Genomic DNA, 15,860 nt, shown 5'->3' with positions numbered 1-15,860 from the left:
GAGCAGTAACTATTCCAGAACAGCATCTCACACTGTGAGGGCGCATGGCAGGGACGCCATGCACGCCTTTCATAGTGAGTGTCGACAGCAGAGTGGGACGTAGCGCTGGAGGAGAGAGGAGGTGATTATAATTGTTTATTTTTGTGTGTGCAGCGTGATGGGGATCAGGGGATGGCCTTGTATACTAGGATGAGGGGTGCCATGCATACCAGGATGAGGGGTGCCATGCATACCAAGAAGAGGGATGAGGGGTGCCATGCATACCAGGATGAGGGGTGTCATGCATACCAAGAAGAGGGATGAGGGGTGCCATGCATACCAAGATGAGGGGAACCATGCATACCAGGATGAGGGGTGCCATGCCTACCAGGATGAGGGGTACCTAGCATATCAGGATGGGGATTAAGGGGTGCCATGCATACCAGGATAAGAGATTGGGGTGCCATATATGCAAAGATGGGGGATTTGGGTGCCATGCAGACCAGGATGGGGATGAGGGGTGCCATGCATATCAGGATGGTGATGAGGGCCACGTATAAGAGGAAGGAGGGGGCCATACAGACCAGGATGGGGAATATTAACAGAATTGGGGGACATTACCCCTATAACAGTGTTAGCAGCAGACCCCCTCCCCCTTAACAGGGAATCATGACCACATTTTTTGCTTACATTTTTTTTCTATTTTCTTCCTCTAAAACCTAGGTGCATCTTATAGTGCGAAAAATACGGTATTTCTTTGTTTTAGACAACATTGTTGCGCTGATTTAATATTGATGAATCCCTACTTGATGTAATTTCAATGATGATACTCGACACAGTCCAAGTAGAGGTTATTTTCATAAGATAATTTACACATGATATAATAATAATAATAATATAATGAGATAATCATGTTTCAACTTCATATTAGTAAATTGAATAGAAATAAATCTAATAGAGGATTAATTTAAAAATAACTAATAGAATAGATTTGATACACTATAATATTCTAAGGAATAAACTTTCTGTATAGCATATGATTCATCAATATAGCTTTGATTAATTATATTTAATGCAATAATGTCTACGTAGCCGTGAATAATATAATAATTCAAAAAATACATAAAATAAAAAATAGATTATGTTATACGGGATTCATGCATGAAGAATTATATCGGGTAGGCGGATTTTTGTTTTTCATCTGATGTCACTTCTGAGGTGTAATCCTTTATAAACTAGTGATTGTATGATGACTGTATTGCTGAAAAAAGCCTGGGACGGGCTGAAATGTCCACTGGAATTGGCAATGAAATAAAAGATGTGACAAAGTCACTGGTAAAGTGCTGGAGGGGAGATATGTTTTCCTGAGGCCATTAGCTTTAGTGAAATAAAGCCGTTAAGTTTCCTTCAGCATATTATTTGCTGAGAAGGGTTAAGTCGCCACTTGTAAAATGTATGTCTTTATAAGAACAACCATAGAGCGGGGGGAGGTTGTTCTCCATATCTCCACCTGAAGGTGCGGTCTGGGGTCTAAATACAAGGTCTGCTGAGGCATTACTTGTTCAGTAAGTCTGGGGAGGCAAACTCCAGACATGTTAGTGTTGAGCTGACCTGAACCTTGTGGAGTTGCTAGACTCTGAGCAGGTAGACCCCTGCTAACACAAGGACTGTGTTTTGCGTGACCATTTTATTTTTTGTTTTCCCGTTTTGCCCAAAGGGCTGTTTTATTTTCATTGACTCAATGTTGGTTTATGACACATTCTAATAAACCAACAAGAGATATAAAGAAAGCGTACCTGTGTCTACCTCCGTGTGCAGCTGAGTGAGCGATCTAGTGAGCAATTATTCACTGAATACGTGAGTGCCGGGAATTACTTCCTTTCTGCATATTCTACTCCACGTGCACCACGCTAACGGAGTGCCGATCCACCATCCCTGTATGCAGGGTTCTAGTGATCTGCCTACCGTCAGGAAATAGTCTAAGTATGGAATTATTAGGGTGTTCTGTTCACAAAGATTCGCTGTCATCTCCACTATGATCTTTGTAAATACTCTCGGAGCCATGGATTCCAGCCTCCATAAGGACAAAATCTCAGAAATTTCCACCATTATCTACTTGTCCTAACATCGACATTTTTGTAAAGATGGTTAGTCAAGATTTTGACAATATTTCCCGATATCCGTCTTTTGATAACTTGACTAAGACCGAAAGACAGAGCCTGCTTCGGTTACGTAACCTCAATGATATTGTTTTCAAACCGGCGGATAAGGGTGGGAATGTGGTGGTTTGGCCCAAAATCATGTATGAGGCAGAGGCACTTCGACAATTAAGTGACTCCAATACATATAGGAAGATGACATTCAATCCTCTTACTAAATTCCAAAATGAGCTGTCGAATCTTCTGCTTGAAGCCAAGAATGATGTGATTATCTGCAATGAGTTACATCAGGCATTGAAGGTCTGTGAGCCATCCATTCCCACCCTTTATCTGCTTCCGAAAATCCACAAAAACAGTCAAGTACCACCCGGCCGGCCAATCATATCGGGGAAAGGTAACTGCCTCGAAAATGTCAATAAATTTATTGACTCCAAATTACAACCTTTGGTTGAATTACTTCTATCTTTCACCAAAGATACTAGTGAATTTCTAAAAAAAGTAGATGGCCTTCATGTGGATAAGAATACTCTTTTGGTCACATGTGATGTGGAGGCACTGTATACTAACATTCGACACACTGATAGTGTACAGGCAACGCAATATTTTTTACAGACTTCAACTATTCCTTCCACAATGAGCTACTTTATTGTACAACTATTACAGTTTACGTTGTCTCATAACTTTTTCCTGTTTAAGGGGTCGTTCTACCTGCAGCTCCAGGGAACTGCGATGGGTGCTTCTTTTGCCCCATCATATGCCAACTTGTTCCTGGGGCTGTGGGAGAGGGACCTCTTCCTGTCCGATCGATGTGCATCTGTGGACCGCGTTCTTTTTTGGACGCGGTACATAGATGACATATTTTTGATCTGGCAGGGGTCAGAACAGGAACTGCATGAATTCATGAGTACTTTAAATCATAATTCTCATAATATTCACCTCACATATCACTTTGACAAGCAGTCCATTGAATTCTTGGATGTTAAAATAAAAAAAGACGTAAACAATTGTTTGCAGACGGATCTATTCCGTAAGACTACATCGGTAAATTCTCTCTTACTAGCTTCTTCGTCCCACCCACCAGCCATGATTCGATCAATACCAATAGGTCAATTTCTGAGGCTGCGCCGCATATGTTCCAATAATGCTGATTTTGAAACACAGGCAGATGATTTAAAGAACCGATTTTTGGAGAGAGGATATAGCCGCCGCTCTATCAAAAGAGCATACAACACAGCCAAGCATACTTCACGTCATATGGCTCTATATTCAAAAAGGACACCCTCTTTCAATAATCGGGTCAGATTTATCACTCAATATCATGGCCAAACGAATCTAATGCGTCATTTCTTGGAAAAATCATGGCCAATTCTTTTATCTGATCCGGTCCTCGCTAAATACCTTGACCCTAAACCTAACATTACTTTTAGGAGGTCACGTAATTTACGTGACTGTTTGGTGAAGAGTCACTACACCAATGAGGGTAACACGTTTCTGTCCAATCTCGAACCTCCGAAGGGCTGCAAACCATGTGGCAAATGTGTTGCATGTCCTAATATTGGACGTGCCCGTGATTTCCAAAGTTCTGATGGACTATCGACCTACCAGATACAACATCCTATCACTTGCACTACATCTGCAGTGATATATTATGTCATCTGCCCCTGTCCACTAATTTATGTGGGATTGACAACTCGCCAGTTAAAAGTCCGAATACGTGAACACGTATTAGGAATCGAAGCAGCAAAGGATGCCAGTGATGCATCGGTATTGAAAACACTACCACGACATTGTAAACAGCATCACAACTGCAATGCTTCTTTATTGCGAGCTATTGGAATTGATCATATCCTGTTATGATCTGCTACAAGCACTAAGGAAAGACCGGAGATCTGTCCCTACAATAGAACTACGCTAGATCCCTACGATGTAACGGGGAACCTGATCCTGCGATCAGACCCGCTAAAGTCCTCAGCTAGTCTGAACGAAGACCTATAGATGTGAGGGAGGGATCCCTACAAGAACTAGGGACTGGGAGAAAGATGGACACCTCCTAGCAGAAATTGTAGCAGTAAAAAGAAAAACAAACAACATAGAACATAGAGGTCCAAAGACCTAGCTAAACTGACTGAGAAAGGTAACAGAGCACCAAGCTAGCTTAAGAGTAGAAATTACAATGAAGTCCAGCATGGCCAGAAGGGCGGAGCAGGATTAAATAGGCAAAAAAGGTCATGTGACCAGCAAAGGAAAAAACCTAACAGGAGAGTTCTAACATATCCCACATAATATCAGAGGCGGAAAAATTAGCAAATCTCTGGGCAAATTAGAAACTAGGTGGATTTGGACACTAAAAACTGTACACCCCCTGGGCCTCAATGAAAGCATAAGCTTTGTTCCATTCCTGTAACTGTCCTTTGGTCTTTTGTACCATTTTTACAGGTTTTATGTTTGTTTTTATTGTATTCTAAACAAATTCTTTTATTCATTATTTATTTAGTGTGCGTCTTGGTGTTGATTTCCGTATACTTCACTGGCTATGAAATATCCCATCTGACTCCTGAACCTGGATGTGGACCTGCAACTGTGAACTATTGAAACATTACAGACGATTGGGGTTTTGCGGCGCTTTTTTATTTCACTATTCTTACATGTCCGAGTATTTACACCAACACATATTACCATTCACTTTCACTCTCACTGATTTGTTTTCACATACACTCTTTTCATCCATTTTTTTCATTTTTTCTTTCTTTTTTATACGTCACTATACATGCACTTTATTTGAACATCCTCATAGAATCATAGAATCATAGAATGGTAGAGTTGGAAGGGACCTCCTGGGTCATCTGGTCCAACCCCCTGCTCAAAGCAGGATTCACTAGATCATCTCAGACAGATGTCTGTCCAGCCTCTGTTTGAAGACGTCCATTGAAGGGGAACTCACCACCTCTCGTGGCAGCCTGTTCCACTCATTAATCACCCTAACTGTCAAAAAATTTTTTCTAATATCTAATCTGTGTCTCCTCCCATTTAGTTTCATCCCATTGCTTCTAGTCTTTCCTTGTGCAAATGAGAATAAAGATGATCCTTCTACAATGTGACAGCCCTTGACATATTTGTAGACAGCTGTTAAGTCTCCTCTCAGTCTTCTTTTTTGCAAGCTAAACATTCCCAAATCCTGCAACCGTTCCTCATAGGACATGGTTTGCAGACCAGTCACCATTCTGGTCGCTCTTCTCTGAACTTGCTCTAGTTTGTCGATGTCTTTTTTAAAATGTGGTGCCCAAAACTGTACACAGTATTCCAGATGAGGTCTGACCAAAGAGGAGTAAAGACCGATAATGACTTCACGTGATCTAGACTGTATGCTTCTGTTAATACATCCCAGAATTGTATTTGCCTTTTTTGCTGCTGCATCACACTGTTGACTCATGTTCAGTCTATGATCTATTAGTATACCTAAGTCTTTTTCACATGTACTGTTGCTTAGCTCTATTCCTCCCATTCTGTATATGCTTTTTTCATTTTTATTGCCCAGATGTAGTACTTTGCATTTTTCCCTGTTAAAAACCATTCTGTTGGTTGCTGCCCACTGCTCCAGTTTATTTAGGTCTTTTTGAATCCTCTCTCTCTCTTCTCTAGTATTAGCTATCCCTCCTAGCTTTGTGTCATCAGCAAATTTAATCAGTTTACCCTCAATTCCTTCATCTAAATCATTGATAAAGATGTTGAACAATACAGGTCCCAGGATGGAGCCCTGTGGTACCCCACTTGAGACATTCATCCAGCTGGATGTGAAGCCATTTACAACCACCCTTTGAGTCCGATCACTAAGCCAGTTATGAATCCACCTAACAGTTGCCTGGTCCATTGCATACTTGGTCATTTTTTCAATAAGGATGGTGTGAGATACTTTGTCAAATGCTTTGCTGAAGTCAAGATATACTATATCTACAGCATTTCCCTGATCCACCCAGTCAGTGATTCTGTCATAGAAGGAAATTAAGTTAGTCTGACATGACTTGTTAGTTACAAACCCATGCTGACTCTGGTTAATCACTTCATTCTTATCCATGTACTTACATACATGTTGTTTAATAATTTGTTCAAAGATCTTTCCTGGTATAGAAGTCAGACTCACCGGCCTATAGTTCCCTGGGTCCACCTTCTTCCCCTTTTTGAAGATAGGAACAACATTTGCTCTTCTCCAGTCTTCTGGGACTTCTCCTGTTCTCCAAGAATTTTCAAAGATTATGGAGAGTGGTTCTAAAATTTCTTCTACGATCTCCTTCAGTACTCTGGGGTGTAATTCATCTGGACCTGGAGACTTGAACTCATTTATGTTAGCTAAATATTCCCTCACAATCTTTCTGTTTACAGATAACTTGGATTCCTCTATTCCTTTAAAAGGACAGTGAAGATCAGTTGATGTTACATTTTGTTTCTGAGAGAAAACAGATGCAAAATAGGAATTAAAAAGTTCGGCCTTCTCAACATCCTCTCTTACCATTTCTCCATTTTCATCCTGTAAAAATCCTATAGCATCTTTGACTTTTCTTTTACTTTTGACATACCCCCAAAATCCTTTTTTATTGCTTTTGACATCTCTTGCAAGCCTTAATTCATTGTCAGCTTTAGCTAACCTGATACGTGCTCTGCAGGATCTGCAGACTGCATTATAATCTTCTTTAGATATGCCTCCCTCTTTCCATTTAATAAACATTTCTTTCTTTCTTTTTAGCATGTGCTTAAGTTCTGTGTTCATCCATCCTGGTTTCCTTAAATGCTTCCCATTCTTCCTACTTTTCGGGATTGTTAACGATTGTGCTTTGAGAATCTCATTTTTAAAAATTTCCCATCCTTCCTGGACATTTTTGTCCTTAAGGACATCCAGCCATTGGATCCCTCCTATTCTCTTTCTGAGTCTCTTAAAATCTGCCTTTCTAAAATCTAACCTTGAAGTTTGAGTCTTCACATGTCTTCCTCCTCTAGTTATCCAAAATTCTATAATAGCATGATCGCTGCCTCCTAGGGTCCCAGCCACCTTTACCTCCTCAACCATTTCCTCCCTGTTTATAAGGATTAGATCCAAAGTAGCAGATCCCCTTGTTTTCTCCCCTACCTTTTGGAAGATAAAGTTGTCAGCAAGAGAGGATAAGAATTTGCTTGACCTGTTAGTTTTACTTGAGAGAGATTCCCAACAAATGTCTGGATAGTTGAAATCTCCCATGACCACTACGTCATATTTTTTGGAGAACTTGGTCATTTGATACATAAAGAGTTCATCCATATCTTCAGCTTGCCCAGGTGGCCTGTAGTAAATGCCTACAATGGTGTCCTTTCCGTTGTTCTCTCCTTGTATTCTTACCCAAACAGTTTCCACAGAACTCCCAGTCTCTGAAGCTTCAATCTCTGTGCAGATATACGCTTTTCTAACATACAATGCAACACCTCCTCCTCATTTATCAAGTCTGTTTCTTGCAAATAAGTTGTATCCTTTTAGCCTTTTATTCCAATCATGTGTATCGTCCCACCAAGTTTCAGTGATTCCAATGACATCATATTCCTTTTCCTGCATTAGTAGTTCCAATTCTCCTTGTTTGTTGCCCATGCTTTGTGCATTTGTATAAAAACATTTTAGTTTGTGATTGGTTTCTCTTCCTCCCATAGTTTTATTATTTAAATTGTTTTGTCTTTGTTCTTCTTTTCCACTTCCAGTAGCAGAGATCTCAATAGTATTTGTCAGCTGTATGGCTTTTTCTGGCCTTTTGCTTTCCTTCCCACATTGTTCTAGTTTAAAGCTCTTCTGATGAGTGTAGCAAGGTGACTTCCAAATACACGTTTTCCAGTCTTCGTAAGGTGCACCCCATCTCTAGCAAGTAGTCCATCGTATAGGTAATTCATTCCGTGATCCAGAAATCCAAATCCTTGTTGACGGCACCATCGACGTAGCCAGTTGTTCACCTGTAGAATCTTATTCCACCTCATTGTTCCATGGCCATCCACTGGGAGGATGGATGAGAAGACCACCTGCGCTCCCAATTCTTTCACTTTCTTGCCTAAGTCTTCAAAGTCACTGCAGATGGTTTCCAGGTCCTTTCTTGCGGTGTCATTTGTCCCCACATGTATTAGCAGGAATGGGTAGTGATCTGTAGGTCTGAAGAGTCTTGATATCCTGTCAGACACATCTTTAATTTTTGCTCCTGGAAGACAGCACATTTCTCTTGAGGTTATGTCTGGACTGCAGATAGCGGCCTCTGTTCCTCTTAACAGGGAATCCCCCATGACCACCACTCTCCGTTTTTTCTTCACAACATTCTTCTTTCTCCATCCATGAGGATTCTGAGGGCTTACAAGGTTATTCATTGCTGGCAAAGTCTTATTTTGCTGTATTTCTTCATGGTTCTCCTGCGTGAGAGCCTGGTACTGGTTCCTGAGCAGTATGGGTGCTGACTGCCTCTCGATCCTCCTGCTTCTGTGGGTCACATGCTTCCATTCCTCTGTTTCCTCAGGTGCAGTTCGAATTTCTTCTCTTTCTGAATCATGAAGAGATAATTCTGCTCTGTCTAAGAACTCTTCACCTTCCTTAATGATTTTCAAGGTAGTTAACCTCTCTTCTAGATTTCGCAACTTTTCCTCCAACAGGGACACAAGCTTGCATTTCTGGCATGTGAAGTTTGGCTTTTCCACTGGCAAGTCTGTGAACATGTAGCAGGATATGCAGTTCACCAAATGGCTCCTGGACTCTTCCATGTTCTTATTGTTAATGTTCTGAAAACAGTGAAAAAAGCTTAAAAAAAAAGCTTCAAAATGCGCGCGCCGGTAGGCGCGCGGTTTACTGATGTCCTCTTTTCAGCTCCAACAGCCAAAATCCAGTGTTCTTTGAGCTCGCGGAGACTCTTCACTTACCCCAAAATGCAGTGGGAATATGCAAATTATCTCCTCAGGACTCCTCCCCTGGTTTACCGATGTCCTCTTTTCAGCTCCAACAGCCAAAATCCAGTGTTCTTTGAGCTCGCGGAGACTCTTCACTTACCCCAAAATGCAGTGGGAATATGCAAATTATCTCCTCAGGACTCCTCCCCTGGTTTACCGATGTCCTCTTTTCAGCTCCAACAGCCAAAATCCAGTGTTCTTTGAGCTCGCGGAGACTCTTCACTTACCCCAAAATGCAGTGGGAATATGCAAATTATCTCCTCAGGACTCCTCCCCTGGTTTACCGATGTCCTCTTTTCAGCTCCAACAGCCAAAATCCAGTGTTCTTTGAGCTCGCGGAGACTCTTCACTTACCCCAAAATGCAGTGGGAATATGCAAATTATCTCCTCAGGACTCCTCCCCTGGTTTACCGATGTCCTCTTTTCAGCTCCAACAGCCAAAATCCAGTGTTCTTTGAGCTCGCGGAGACTCTTCACTTACCCCAAAATGCAGTGGGAATATGCAAATTATCTCCTCAGGACTCCTCCCCTGGTTTACCGATGTCCTCTTTTCAGCTCCAACAGCCAAAATCCAGTGTTCTTTGAGCTCGCGGAGACTCTTCACTTACCCCAAAATGCAGTGGGAATATGCAAATTATCTCCTCAGGACTCCTCCCCTGGTTTACCGATGTCCTCTTTTCAGCTCCAACAGCCAAAATCCAGTGTTCTTTGAGCTCGCGGAGACTCTTCACTTACCCCAAAATGCAGTGGGAATATGCAAATTATCTCCTCAGGACTCCTCCCCTGGTTTACCGATGTCCTCTTTTCAGCTCCAACAGCCAAAATCCAGTGTTCTTTGAGCTCGCGGAGACTCTTCACTTACCCCAAAATGCAGTGGGAATATGCAAATTATCTCCTCAGGACTCCTCCCCTGGTTTACCGATGTCCTCTTTTCAGCTCCAACAGCCAAAATCCAGTGTTCTTTGAGCTCGCGGAGACTCTTCACTTACCCCAAAATGCAGTGGGAATATGCAAATTATCTCCTCAGGACTCCTCCCCTGGTTTACCGATGTCCTCTTTTCAGCTCCAACAGCCAAAATCCAGTGTTCTTTGAGCTCGCGGAGACTCTTCACTTACCCCAAAATGCAGTGGGAATATGCAAATTATCTCCTCAGGACTCCTCCCCTGGTTTACCGATGTCCTCTTTTCAGCTCCAACAGCCAAAATCCAGTGTTCTTTGAGCTCGCGGAGACTCTTCACTTACCCCAAAATGCAGTGGGAATATGCAAATTATCTCCTCAGGACTCCTCCCCTGGTTTACCGATGTCCTCTTTTCAGCTCCAACAGCGAAAATCCAGTGTTCTTTGAGCTCGCGGAGACTCATCACTTACCCCAAAATGCAGTGGGAATATGCAAATTATCTCCTCAGGACTCCTCCCCTGGTTTACCGATGTCCTCTTTTCAGCTCCAACAGCCAAAATCCAGTGTTCTTTGAGCTCGCGGAGACTCATCACTTACCCCAAAATGCAGTGGGAATATGCAAATTATCTCCTCAGGACTCCTCCCCTGGTTTACCGATGTCCTCTTTTCAGCTCCAACAGCCAAAATCCAGTGTTCTTTGAGCTCGCGGAGACTCTTCACTTACCCCAAAATGCAGTGGGAATATGCAAATTATCTCCTCAGGACTCCTCCCCTGGTTTACCGATGTCCTCTTTTCAGCTCCAACAGCCAAAATCCAGTGTTCTTTGAGCTCGCGGAGACTCTTCACTTACCCCAAAATGCAGTGGGAATATGCAAATTATCTCCTCAGGACTCCTCCCCTGGTTTACCGATGTCCTCTTTTCAGCTCCAACAGCCAAAATCCAGTGTTCTTTGAGCTCGCGGAGACTCTTCACTTACCCCAAAATGCAGTGGGAATATGCAAATTATCTCCTCAGGACTCCTCCCCTGGTTTACCGATGTCCTCTTTTCAGCTCCAACAGCCAAAATCCAGTGTTCTTTGAGCTCGCGGAGACTCTTCACTTACCCCAAAATGCAGTGGGAATATGCAAATTATCTCCTCAGGACTCCTCCCCTGGTTTACCGATGTCCTCTTTTCAGCTCCAACAGCCAAAATCCAGTGTTCTTTGAGCTCGCGGAGACTCTTCACTTACCCCAAAATGCAGTGGGAATATGCAAATTATCTCCTCAGGACTCCTCCCCTGGTTTACCGATGTCCTCTTTTCAGCTCCAACAGCCAAAATCCAGTGTTCTTCGAGCTCGCGGAGACTCTTCACTTACCCCAAAATGCAGTGGGAATATGCAAATTATCTCCTCAGGACTCCTCCCCTGGTTTACCGATGTCCTCTTTTCAGCTCCAACAGCCAAAATCCAGTGTTCTTTGAGCTCGCGGAGACTCTTCACTTACCCCAAAATGCAGTGGGAATATGCAAATTATCTCCTCAGGACTCCTCCCCTGGTTTACCGATGTCCTCTTTTCAGCTCCAACAGCCAAAATCCAGTGTTCTTCGAGCTCGCGGAGACTCTTCACTTACCCCAAAATGCAGTGGGAATATGCAAATTATCTCCTCAGGACTCCTCCCCTGGTTTACCGATGTCCTCTTTTCAGCTCCAACAGCCAAAATCCAGTGTTCTTTGAGCTCGCGGAGACTCTTCACTTACCCCAAAATGCAGTGGGAATATGCAAATTATCTCCTCAGGACTCCTCCCCTGGTTTACCGATGTCCTCTTTTCAGCTCCAACAGCCAAAATCCAGTGTTCTTTGAGCTCGCGGAGACTCTTCACTTACCCCAAAATGCAGTGGGAATATGCAAATTATCTCCTCAGGACTCCTCTACTTATATATTGTGTATATTGTGTATATTTTCACTTTTACACACTTTTTATACACTATTTTTTGTCTATTATACCATGCCCACAATTGGTACATTTACGATTTGATTATGTGATGTAGGTGTTTGGATTTAAATATATACATCTTTCACTTTTATTTCTATTTTTATTTCTATTTATTATTTTTCTTACTAACATGTTTCTTATGCACATATATATATAATGGTTGTATCATTTATTTCTATTTTATAATATTTATTGCATATGGATATGTGGTACACCAGGTATTAATTAACCTCTGTGATTTACAAGTTGCACTTTATATTATATATATATATATATATATATATATATATTCATTTTCTTCTATGTTATGTTTAATTTATTTTAATTAGTCTATTATAGATTTACACTTTTTACTCTATATCACTTTATCAATCACTGGTATATATTAGCACTCACACTATGATATACCTATGCATACATACATTAGTTTATGTTTTGCACATTGCACTTTGCGTTGGTAATCGAAATATAAATTTCCCAGCTAGATATTTACCATATATATTATATTTAATATTCACAACATTTTATGTATTTTTAATTATTATTATGCTTCTTTTGATCTGGGTCAGTAATATATTTGGTCACCAACTCTGATCTGTCTGGTGAGCTTGCGTTGTCTGCGCTCCCTGTTCCTGCTGGCCCCGCATCTTTATGTGTCCGGAGGCTCGGGTCAGATACAGCCGGTCACATGATGCGGTTGCCCGCAGGTCCTGGTGCCTCCTGACAGCGCATGCGCAACTACACTAGGCAGACCACAATACAGGACCTTACCGCGCATTGCATGTTGGATATGGCATCTGCCCGCCCCTGTTGATCAACGTTGCTAAGTCACTGCCAGGTCACTTCCGGTTCCGGAATAGACACGCTGCGCACACTGTGACTTCCTTTTCGGCGCCACATTCCTTCTTATACTTGGTTGTCTCCAAAGACCAACACCCCATGACGAAGGACGCTTCTGTCCGAAACGCGCGTCGGGGTATTCCCGTGATCCCTCCATTACATTCCACAATCAGGTATGTCAGTTCTCTGCTTAGTATTGTGTGCATTCATTGTTAAATTATATACCTTACAAAAATAATTTGGTACCTGGTACTTATTTATTTCAGTAGCAGTAACTTCTTTCCTTATATAGCCCCATAGACCATTGTGCGGCAGTGTATACTTCACCCCTAATATAGTTCTACAGAATATTGTGCGGAAGTATATACTATTTTTTCTGGCTCTGACATACTTGTTTATTCCACTTACTCAATTACGTAATTTTTGTGGGTTTGTAATATATCTTGTCTATTGCAACTGTTATATCTATTGTGTCATGTTCTTTTTATTAGGTTGCAATTACATTTTTATATGGTGGGTTCTCATGTGTTTGTAGCACCACTTTGACCATTTTCCAATAAAGGTCTTTTATATATATTTTATATATATTTTGGTTTATGTCTCTTGTATATTGGACTGGACATTCGGTGGTTCTCCTTTTCTCCTGTGTTCTTAACCGAATGGTCTTCCATTTATTTTGGTCCACACAGTATATACAATCTATCAATTACTGCTGGGTTGTTCATATTGACCTATGTGTCTCTATGATATATTCCCTATTTCATGTGGATATTCCTAAGTGTACTCCTGGATTGGAACATGGTAGTATGCATCTTTTCTCATTAAGACATACCACAGAAGAGTCCGCATAATCACGCAGCTAATACACCACCACAACGGGGAGACTAATGGACGATTAACGAGAGGGCATCGCAAAAACAGCTGAGAAAAATGACCATGGAAAAAATAGCGACATAAAGCCCATAAACATTACTTAGATGTAAAAAAATATATAAATCTTTATTGAATATATCTTAGTTAAAAGTCAATTAGATTACATAAGGAGTAGTAAACACCAATGACCATGTACAGAAAAGAGAACGGACATATCACACAGCCAGCCCTTATGGCCCGACAATATTATCGATGATTAAATAAATATGCTCCAATCCATAACATAATATTCCTATCCATCTAGGGTAGTTTATAAGTCATGATTCCGTATGCAGATAAAATATATAGCTACCTTGGGTACAGGAAGCCAGGAGCGTACCAACAGCTGGGTGGTGTACATCTACCCCAACGCGTGTTTCGGCGAACCTTCGTCAGGGGGTATGTGTCAGTGTCAATGTGATCCCGTTTAAATGTGCCCACGCCAATCACCACGTGTGTAAAAAACCGGATGTCCATAGTCTGATCGATAGGTTTGAGGACCTTTGATGACGCATACCGCGTCATGATAGGTGGGGCGGCCCGCGGCGTCAGCATCACGTGGCACCCGCGTCACAGTCAGCTGACCGCGGCGCAGGTCCTCACGATGAAGCAACCTAGAAACAGAAGTTTTACATCCGATTGTTTTGACTTCATCTTGAAGGGTTGATACACCAGAAATCTGTTCAGACCTCTCAAATTTACTATAGTTCTGAAAGTGCCATCCAGCTTCTTTATCAAGAAAAGGGGGGAATATAATGCCTTTCCTTATTCTTCTATGGGTACCTCCCAAGAGGACCAAAAACTCTTGCCTCCAGGACTAACTATTGCTTGGAAGATCTTCGGAGAGGTGTCACCATGAAGGTTCGCAGGGGTGGAAGGATAGTCTGGAATTCCAATTTTAGGTCTGCTTCCACTATCCCTAGAATCCAGACATGGGATGATTTTTATTCGTATGCATGGAGGAAGAGGGAAAGCATTCCTCCTTCCGGGGGAATGACATCACTGGGAAGACTTCCTTCCCCCTGAAGGCGGCCCCCAAACATGAAACCTTTTTTTTAGTCTTCTGACTTCCTATTTTCCCTGATCCTAGGAGGTCTTTTCCGGCTGTATCTTCTATTCCAAAAGGTACTCCTGTATTCTGGGATAGACAAACTGGGGAATCCTTTCTTTTTATCTCCAGCTTTGTCCAAGATGTCATCCAGAACTTGACCAAAAAGAAAGCCCCCATCACATGGGATTGAACACAGTTTGGTCTTTGACTGGACATCCCCAGGCCAACTTTTTACCCATAGCGCCCTACGAGTGGCCATAAAGAGGCCCGCTAACCTGGCTGCCAGCCTCACTGAGTCTGTTGAGGCATCTGCAATAAAAGCTGCTGCTCCCTGCATCAGCCAGGATCTTTTCCTTTGGGACATTATCCTTCGGTTGACCTTCTAGTTGTTGCAACCAGATAATCATAGATCTGGCTGTACAGGTCGTAGAGACCGCTGGCTTCAGGGCACCCACCGAGGACTCCCAGGTGTGTCTTAAGTAACCATCTGCCTTTCTATCCAGATGGTCTTTCAGAATACCCACATCCTCAAAAGGCAAGGTAGATTTTCTGGATGAATTGGCCACTGCTACGTCTATCTTTGGGATATTATTCCATGAGTCTTGTTTTGGCATCTTCTCTTAGAAGATGATGGTAGTGAACCATTTCTCTTCGTTTTTCTCTCTTAATGAGAGCCTGAATCTTTTCATTAATTAGAAATATGCGCCTCTTTTTTTTTTGCTCTAATCCACAAAACATGAACTCTTGTATGGATTTGGGGGTCTTAGCATCCGAGATGCCCATGGTAGCTCTCACAGCCTTAATCAACCTATCTGTGACTTTTATAGGAAAGCATGGCCTACCCCCTGTATCGCCATTAAAGAATGAAAAGGAACAAGAATCCGATCCACATTCACCTTCCGACTTTATAGATTCATCTAAATCAGGTGATAGTTTTTTGGACCCCTTCCTTCCTTTTCTATTCCTTTTTTTATGAATAAGGGTCTCAAGGGAATTCTTAACTTGTGCCCTGATCACGGATCTCAAATCCATGAAGTTAGTGGATTCTTCACATGCGGTTTTCTGTATACAATCTGCACAGTCTTTTCTGCCACAAGTCAGGTAACTTA

The sequence above is a fragment of the Phyllobates terribilis genome, unplaced genomic scaffold (genome assembly GCF_046119375.1).
Source record: "Phyllobates terribilis strain yellow unplaced genomic scaffold, ASM4611937v1 Scaffold_117__1_contigs__length_5270597, whole genome shotgun sequence".
Taxonomy (NCBI): domain Eukaryota; kingdom Metazoa; phylum Chordata; class Amphibia; order Anura; family Dendrobatidae; genus Phyllobates; species Phyllobates terribilis.
Note: the sequence above shows the minus strand (reverse complement) of the source record.